This window comes from Muntiacus reevesi, chromosome 1, assembly GCF_963930625.1.
Source record: "Muntiacus reevesi chromosome 1, mMunRee1.1, whole genome shotgun sequence".
Lineage (NCBI taxonomy): Eukaryota > Metazoa > Chordata > Mammalia > Artiodactyla > Cervidae > Muntiacus > Muntiacus reevesi.
In genome coordinates this window covers 68,156,990-68,166,910 of record NC_089249.1, presented here as the reverse complement: position 1 = coordinate 68,166,910, position 9,921 = coordinate 68,156,990, and the positions used below count along the sequence as shown (strand labels likewise).

The window sequence follows — 9,921 nt, the reverse complement described above, 5'->3', positions numbered from 1 at the left end:
AGACATTTTAGTTTTTGTACTTTATCTTTTTAGTTGCTGGATATTTTTGTTTTCCTATACATAGTCAAAATTCGTTCTAGCCCTGGCTCCCCCTCCTCCCCATCCCGGCACCGCTTTCTGGAAGCTTCGTGAAGGTGGTGGGCCCTTACGGTTGGTCGCTGGTCAGCCGCAGTCCGCGTCCATCCGTCCTTCCCAAGCTCACGCAGACCCGTCTTCGCTTGCCATGCCCGAGAACGTAGCCCCCGGACCCGGCCGCCCGCCGGGGCTGTCGGGGCTGTCGGGGCTGCCGGCGGCCGCGGCAAGAGCGCCTATCAGGACCGCGATAAGCCGGCCCACATCCACTTCAGCAACATCTCCGCAGCCAAAGTTGTTGCTGATGCTATTAGCACAAGCCTCGGACCAAAAGGAATGGATAAAATGATTCAAGATGGAAAAGGTGATGTGACCATTACAAATGATGGTGCCACCATTCTGAAACAAATGCAGGTGTTACATCCAGCAGCCAGAATGCTGGTGGAGCTGTCCAAGGCTCAGGATATAGAAGCAGGAGATGGCACCACATCAGTGGTCATTATTGCTGGCTCTCTCTTGGATTCCTGTACCAAGCTTCTTCAGAAAGGGATTCATCCCACCATCATTTCTGAGTCATTCCAGAAGGCTTTGGAAAAGGGCATTGAAATCTTGACTGACATGGCTTGACATGTGGAACTGAGTGACAGAGAAATTTTGTTAAATATTGTGGCCACTTCATTGAACTCAAAGGTTGTGTTTCAGTATTCAAGTCTCCTTTCTCCAGTGAGTGTAGATGCAGTGATGAAAGTGATTGACCCAGCCACAGCTACTAGTGTAGATCTTAGAGATATTAAAATAGTTAAGATGCTTGGTGGGACAATTGATGACTGTGAGTTGGTGGAAGATCTGGTTCTTACTCAAAAGGTAGCAAATTCTGGCATAACCAGATTTGAAAAGGCTGATTGGGCTTATTCAGTTCTACTTATCTGCTCCCAAAACAGATATGGACAATCAAATAGTGGTTTCTGACTATGTTCAGATGGATGGAGTGCTAAGAGAAGAGAGGGCTTATATTCTAAATTTAGTGAAGCAAATTTAAAAAACAGGATGTAATGTTCTTCTCATACAGAAGTCTATCCTAAGAGACGTTCTTAGTGATCTTGCATTACATTTCCTGAACAAAAAGAAGATTATGGTGGTAAAGGATATTGAAAGAGAAGACAATGAATTCATTTGTAAGACGATTGGAGCCAAACCAGTTGTTCATGTTGACCCGTTCACTGTTGACATGCTGGGTTCTGCCGAATTAGCTGAGGAGGTCAGCTTAAATGGTTCTGGCAAACTGATCAAGATTACAGGCTGTGCAAACGCTGGAAAGACAGTCACAATTGTTGTTCGTGGTTCTAGCAAATTGGTGTTTGAAGAAGCTGAGCGTTCCATCCATGATGCTCTCTGCGTTATTCGCTGTTTAGTGAAGGAGAGAGCACTCATGCAGGAGGTGGTGCTCCAGAATAGAGTTGGCCCTACGGTTAACTGAATACTCACGAACATTGAATGGTATGGAATCCTACTGTATTTGTGCTTTTGCAGATGCTATGGAAGCCATTACATCTACACTAGCTGGAAACGGTGGCCTGAATCCCATTTCTACTGTAACAGAACTAAGAAGCCGGCATGCCCAAGGAGAATAAACTACAGGCATTAACGTCCGAAAGGGTGGTGTTTCCAACATACTGGAGGAACTGGTTGTCCAGCCTCTGTTGGTGTCAGTCAGTGCGCTGACTCTAGCAACTGAAACTGTCCGGAGTATTCTGAAAATTGATGATGTGGTAAACACTCGGTAATCTGGTTAACACTGGCTGACTGGCACGATCGTGGCCACTAATGGTGCAGCTGGAGTGGAAGAGCACCTTGGCATTCCTTGTTGGTTCGAAGATTGTTTCTTTTATGAATTTCTGGGCCTGGTCTTCCAGTTGGCATTTGCTTGAACTTGTATTGACACAGTTTAATGAAAATATTAAATATTTGGTTTCAAAAAGCAGGTTAAAAAAATTTTTTTTCTAAAATTAACTTACTTTAAATCAATTAAACTTTGAGGGGCCTTGTTTCTAAGATTTGTTAAGCAGGTCTAGATTATGATTAATCTAGAAATCAATATTTTATACTATTGAGGCAATATTCCTCTGTATATTCTACTCAAATGTTGCATAAATCATGTGCTTTTCTAGTCTTATTGGTGGGGCCAGGAACATTTCCTAAATGTGGGTATGTTGCCTCTACTTCCTTCAGATGATTCTTTCCCCAATCTGCCAGTTTCCTCACACATCTATGTTGACGATTGCTCCAGTAAACACTCAAGGGCAACCCTTTGCAGATCTCTGGAATTCTCTAGCTGTGCAACTTTCTCTTCTCTAGTATTCTTTCCTATGAACTCTAGCTACCTTCATCTTCCTGCTTTCTCAACAACATCCGCTCTACTCAGCCAGAGGGCTAGAACCACCATCAGTTATCCTTTCTTACACCATGACCCATGAAATCTCCATACAATAACACGAAACAATCATAGGTCACCTGATTTGTTTGATGTCCAGTGATGTATATATCAGCTTGGTTCAGTTCAGTTGCTCAGTCGTGTCTGACTCTTTGTGACCCCATGGACTGCAGCACGCCAGGCCTCCCTGTCCATCACCAACTCCCAGAGTTTACTCAAACTCATGTCCATTGAGTCGGTGATGCCATCCTACCATCTCATCCTCTGTCGTCCTCTTATCCTCCCACTTTCAATCTTTCCCAGCATCAGGGTCTTTTCAAATGAGTCAGCTCTTTGCATCAGGTGGCCAAAGTATAATTTTTCCTATACTCTGTTCAGTTATTTTATGTGGAGAAAGAAAATACAATTTCTGCTATCCGTCTTGTTTCAAAGAGTAAGAACCATGGCTGCTTTTATTTTTATATTGTTTTATTTTTTAATGCAGAGCTTGGAGAATAAATTGTCTAAGTCTAGAGAGGAAAAAGAATGAAGCAATCGCCAAAAAGGAGTGAGAGACTGGGATAAGCAAGATCTTAGTTCTCAGGAATGACTCATGAGGGAAGGAAATAGGAAAGAAGAAAGAACTATAAATATGATTTCCCTAGGTTTCATTCATGTTAAAATTTAAGAGTAAGCAATTAAATTTCCATTATTTTAAAATTACTTTTTGTTTACAGTCTGTCTTTTGTTTTGATTTATTTTAAATATTGTACTATGCATAAACTGAGCCACTGGCTTTTATGCAAGTTATAAATATTGTCATGTAACTTCAAAAGTCTACACTTTGCCATATGTAGAGTTTTCTTTCCATTTGGAATGTGATTCCACCTTGACCTCACTCAACTCTTTACATCCTTTTACATTCAGCAGATTTCCCTCTGTGAAGCCTTTCCCCTCTGCCCTGAGGCTAAGCTTGTTTCTCTCCCTTTTCTGCTCCTACAGTTCTTTGTTCATGTATACACAAATTCTAGCACATACTACTTTGCATACCACTAAGAGTTTATACATGATTTCCTCAGCAGACTGACAGCATATGAAAGGTAGGAACCACATCTCAATCTCTTTGGATTGAGCTCCTCAGTACTTCTCTGAAGTATTGTATACTCCTCCCCTTTTCTCCATGTTTAATATTTACCAAAATATTCTTTATCCAGTAGACATAGTTTATTCCTGAATTTTAGTCCCAAATTTAATCTTGCAAAAGCTACAATTATTATTTGGTGCATTCTTACAAGCTTGTTAAAGTAATTAATTGCTTTTACCAATTTGTCATTACCTGAGATATGTGTTTTATCCCATAATTCCAAGCCTGGCTGTCATCAGAATCTCCCATCTGAGATCTAGCAAATAAAAAATTTCATAAGAGTTATTCATAGGAATATGTATATATATATATATATATATATATATATATATATATTTTAATAGTTACTAGGGTGACTGTGGTCATTGAGAAATATCTGAGTTTGTTCTCAGTTAAATGTGCAGAGATCTGGGATTGCATTTCTGAACTAAAATATTTTAGAAATGTTGATTGCCCAATGACCTACTTAAATTTGAAGATTTATACTAGAACCAAGATGGTAAAGAACAAAAAAATGGGGTGGAGATATAAAAATTAATATACACATGTATGAACCTCTATTTCCTACCTAGGGTGGTAAGCATAGTTAGTAAATATGCATGCATTTATTGAAGGATAGAAAGAACTAAGCTATAGTACTTTTGCTATTTCAACTGCGATTATATCAAGAATAAATTATGCATGGTCACTTTTCCTTTTTTTGTCCCTCTTTTGTCATTTTCTAGGAATTGCATCCCATAATTTGGTTGTAATAAAATGTGACTGCTTGGGAAATGTTCACAGGGTTGGCATTCATTTGCATGCTGCTGCCATTTCAGCCCAGGGCATTCTCTCCTTCTTCCTGGTTCTCCCTCATCTCCCCTGCAAACCCCCCTTGCAAGGCACTGATGAGATGTGACAACAGAAAACACAAGTGCATTTCCTAGAGATTTACCAACATCCAGAAGGAAAGCTCGGAGGAAAAAGAACAATAGAGAAAGGGGACTTGTGGAGGGAAGAAAGTTCCTAAGCCTATCATTTGCAAATGTCAGCTCCATTCTCAGGGAGCTCTAGAGACTGTTAAGCAAACCTGTTTCTAATGAATACAACAAGAGCCATTTGAATCCTCCAGACTTGAGCCAGTCACATTTAACAGATCACCCAGTCTATCTTCCATTATCCTCAGGGGCAGCCTGGGCCTCACACAGTCTTTTCAATTTCAGTTTCAAATGGCCCAAGCTAAGCATTTCCAAAGAATTCAAAAATAAAATGATGTCAGAGGGTTAACATATTTTCCACATAACATCATATAATTGCTATGTGCTTATAATCTTATGTACCATAATATTATATAAATATTATGTACAATATTATATAATTGCTATATACTTTATAATATTATCTCCCATAATTTGTACAAATATTATGTACAATATTACATAATTGCTGTGTATTTTAGTCATCCCATTCTCTTTGCACTTTGGTTTCAGTGACCAATTAGTCTTTGTTATTTATTAATAGTATCTGAACAGCAGCAGTAACACATGTAGACCCAGTAGACCTAGATTTTCTTCTCCACTTCAGCATTTATTACTTGCTCATCCTTGGGCAAAATACATCCTCTCCAGGCCTCAGTTTCTACATCTGCATGAATGAAATATAATTTTATCTTACCTAAAATGCTTGCTGAAAGAGTAAAAGGGAAGGATATATTTTATAAAGTAATATAAAATATGAGCTAGTGTAATTAATGGCATAATCATCTCCAAATAACTGAAGTCGGCTTTTCACCTTATTGAGCTCTTTGCTGAGTCACATTCTATAAAAAAGAGTATTTTCTTCAACATTACTGAGCTGAGCATGCTCATCATTCCTTTAGTTGGCTGCTTTGATTCACAAATCATTCTTGTCATTCTGAATTCTCTTCTCTTTACCACTATATATCTGATCCTGAGAGGTCCATTGAGCAAGAATATTAAAGAGGGCACAGAGCTGGTAAGATTCTCCATCACCTTCCTCCAAGGACATTACTTCCACTGGATCCAGTCCATATTTACTTCCTCTTGTGAAACTACTAGCTTGACTATAATTTTCCCTTAATACAGAAATTATTGCAGTTCTCCAAAACCAAAAATATTAATAAACAAATGATGATTTTTTTAAGTGAATCAAGGCACAAGCCCTGAATAAGGAGCTATATACTTTTTGGGATTTGTGAAGTTTTTTACATAAATTGATGATAATACATACTGTCCTATGCTAAATAATAATTAGGTAAATAGTTACAGACTCTATCATGCTAGTCTATGGACTGCTTCATGTGCAAAATAATTGAGCTAAATACACCACCCCACTACTGGGAATTTCTTCAAGAACCACATGACTTTTACTAGTCTTGATGTTGGAGTTCTACTTAGAATCTAACGTGATGATGTTCTTGTTTTAGCTGCTTTCAAACAGAAAGAAAAGACAGCTCATCAGAGATCAAGGAAAAGGAAAGAAAAGGAGATGAGCAAGAGGACAATGATTAAGAATACGGAGAAGAAAGAAAAAAGAACAAAGAGAAGAAAAAAGAAGAGAAGCTGTAAAGTATGAGGAAAAATTACTGTGGGTTGTAGGTGGCATATTGGTATATTTTTGAAAGGAATATTCATTTTAATATATATTAAACACAGATTTTTCTTTTTCTCTTACTTTCTCAGCTCCCATTGACAATGTCTGGAAAAGTGAACAATGAACATGTGTTAGAGTTTGCAGATTCAATAGCATTTGGTAGGGGATGCAGAAATGGAAACATTTTCTAATATGAATATAAAGGCCATGTTAAACATGAACTATAGTGATACTTAAATGCTTTAAAGTGCTGAAGACTCATTTTTCAGTGCTAGAGTATCTCCACATTTCATTGTATATAATGAAAAGCGTCAGGAGAATCATATTGAATATTTTCTTTGGGAAGTGGTTGACGCCTCTTCCAAATCTTGGTCCAAACTTGTTTCCACAGAATCCAGATTCAACCCCTTTCAAACTAAGTGAGCTTCTTGAAATGATAAAAATTGGCAGGTTATATCTGGTGAGATGGCATAAATAGGGGAAAATAGTTGTCATAGACTGTCCAACCAGAGATAGTAGCATGTTCAGTCCAGCCAATGAGCAAATACGAGCAACAGGGAACACGGAGACTATGCTAGTAGTTCATGCCTGACTTCCCCCTGACAAACTCTGGGTTTCAGGTATCATCATGAAAGAGAGGACATGGAGAAAAGGAGACTGGCCTGGATATATTTGAAAAATGGCCCTCCAAGTAGAGATTCATTCTTAGCTGAAGAGAATAAGTATTATGAGGATTATGATACAAATCCTAAACCAACAAAGCTGGCTTTATGTTGAATCAGGTGAATGTGGAACAAAATTTCATAAATCCCTATCATGGAAAGGAAGGATTGACCCAGATATTGAGGCAGGATGAGTTTACAGATATATATCTATGGGATTAAGGAAGATTATAAACTCAAGATGTTGCTACCTTCTCCAGTGTGGAGCTAAGATTCCCAAATAATCCCATTTATCCTGTTGAAATATAATATCTAACTTTCATGTAAAATTGAAATTTGGAACTGGTTGAAAATTTGAAAAACACTATATAGGCCAAACAAAACATTTCTGAGGACAGTCAGTTTTAAATTGCTATAATTTTCTATGGAATTTATCACGTGTTTCTATCCACTCCCATAAATTTCTCTGTTTTTTACTGTATGTTATTGTTTTCTTGTCAATTAAATTTTAGGCCAGACTGTCATCTCATTGCTGTTCATAGGTCCCCTAGTACCCGATACAAGCATCTAATAAATACTGGAAGATTCAAGTACTCTCATATGAATCTATTTCATATCACATGTACTACTTCATATAGTAGTATATGAATTAAGATTAAAATACAAGAATTATTGACATATTGCTAATGGAATAGAAAATAATAAATTTTCCCTAACATCACTTAGGTGTTAAGAAAGCATACCAGAAGGAGAAGATCTCTGTGTCAATAAAGACAGGAGTATGGCAATTCATTGTTTTAGGGGGGGAAAAAGAATGTTAAAATCTGCTGAAAGGAACAACATGACCAATAACCCTTTGGCTATTTTATGGGAGAAACATTTGTAGATGGTTCACTAGTTAACTGAAAACTGGAGAAAGGGGGGAGAGGGTTGGGGAGAGGAGAGATGGATGGGGGAATAAAGGAGGAGAGAGAGAGAGGGAAAAAAAGGAAAGAGAAAGTATGTTGAGACAGAGATTAAAAAGTAAAAGTTTGAGAATATTCCAGTCTTCCAATACATCAGACACAACCTCAAGCAAGAAAGGGTAATATAATGTTCCCAGGGCCTCTCCAACTGGCTGGTAAGAGTTGAGGTCTCCCATTTCTACCAACAGCTTGTCCAATGAGTCACACTTGTAGCTTGAAATCAGCTATCACCAAAGTATTGACACCATAGAAATCAGCAGAAGCTACAAATAAAAGCTCTTTCCACTTTCACCCCCAAACCCTCTTCCCAGCAGATTGTTAAACACTTAACAATGTATCAGTGTATCATACAGAACAATATATCAGTGTATCCTAGAGAACTGTGATTTCCTATCGTTCAGAAATAACAATTGGGAATTTAGAGGTGATGACAGTCAGTAGATAATGCAGGACCAGCCTGAGCAGCCAGCAGTCCCAAGTTCTGAGATACTTTCAGTACACTGCCCTTCCCACCATCCCCCAGCTCACTAGAATTCTCTCGCTGACTCCCTAACCTCATTGATCCCCAACTTTGTTCGTTCTTAGAACAACATTACTCATCAGTCTCTGGGATAGGACTGGACTGTCTAGACCTATGGTAAGCTGCAGGTCAGTTACTGGACCTACCCCTACCTTCCCAGCCTAATCTATTACTATTCAGGTGCCAGGGTGATACAAGGAGAGACTGACAAGCCTATACTGAAGGCAGTACCTCTCCTTAGAAACTTCCACCAGCCTATGAAATAATGCCTTTTCATTCAGCAGGGATCAAGGTGGATATGCCTCATTAAACAAAACCCCATACAGGAAAAGGTAAATTTGGTAACAAGTCTTTATTTTAATAAAGAATTCACCATAGGACAACACTAAATAACTAGCTTTCCAAATGCACTTACATAAAACCTCTTTAAGAGCACTGCTATTATAGAAAGTGAGCTAACATTTAAGCTGAATATACAATGACACTTTAGGAGAAAGAGTGCTTAACTACTGAGAATAATTGTGGGACTGCTTTAAAATTTAGAAAGTCACTGGTTTCTATGGCTCCCTATAATAATTTCTCTGTTCTGCACTATGGCTGACCCATCAGAAAATGTGCAACTGAAATAGAAGATGGTATCCTAGATGATGGTCATCTTAAAGGGATAGAAGGAAGTAGGGAAATGGACATAATTTCAAATTCTATCTTTGTCAACATAAATGAATTATCATTTATATCTCAACTGAAATGAACACTGGACACATTTGCAACAACTCAGTAGACTCCCGTGTCTATAAAATATTGAAATTGAAATTCTATAAAGTCATTAAAAATATTAAAGTTCAATAACAGAGGGGATATAAATCCTGTCCAGTTTTCATTGATCAATTTTGTCCTGCTACTCTTAAAATTCAGCTAAAATTGCTATCCTTTATATGATTGTTTGAAATTTAACCAAGTACTACTAAAGAAATGCAATATTTTTTTTCCTCAGTGAAGGAAAACTGATGCAGCGGAAGGTGGCAGATAATAAGAGAAGGGATAAGAAGGGAGAATTTAAAGAGGACTTATTCTATGACAGATTGCAGTAAGCCGTTTCATGTGATTTTTTTCCCTCATTTTATTTTTCCAAAAAACAAAACAAACAAACTTGAAGACAGTTTGGTACATCTGTTTTACAAATGTGTTAACAAATTCTGAGAGGTTAAATAGCTTGTCCAAATTCACAGAAATGATTTTTCAGTGTCAGATGGAATTTTGAGTCTATTTGACTCAAAAACCTGTTATTTGGGTAGATCCTGTTGATGTTCCCAAAATAGTGCATATTCATTTTATAAAGTTAGAAAACAATGAAAATATTTAAAAATTAAAAATTTGGGCTAATTATTTAACCTAGATGTGCTCACAGTTTATAGATAGCCATTGCCCTTTAATTTCTTTTTTGTGCATATTTTTCTGTTTTATAACGTTTTGTTTTTCTTCTGGCAGAAAGAGCACATCTTCATTATAGAAAACACAGAAAAGTGTAGAGAAAGTAAAAGACATTTATTATTAGC

At 37.6% G+C, this 9,921-nt stretch overlaps 1 pseudogene; it reads left to right on the top strand.

Annotated features, from left to right (window-relative positions):
• The first annotated feature begins 223 nt into the window (after positions 1 to 223).
• LOC136160781 (T-complex protein 1 subunit delta pseudogene) lies at positions 224 to 2,012 on the top strand (annotated as a pseudogene).
• Positions 2,013 to 9,921: the final 7,909 nt, after the last annotated feature.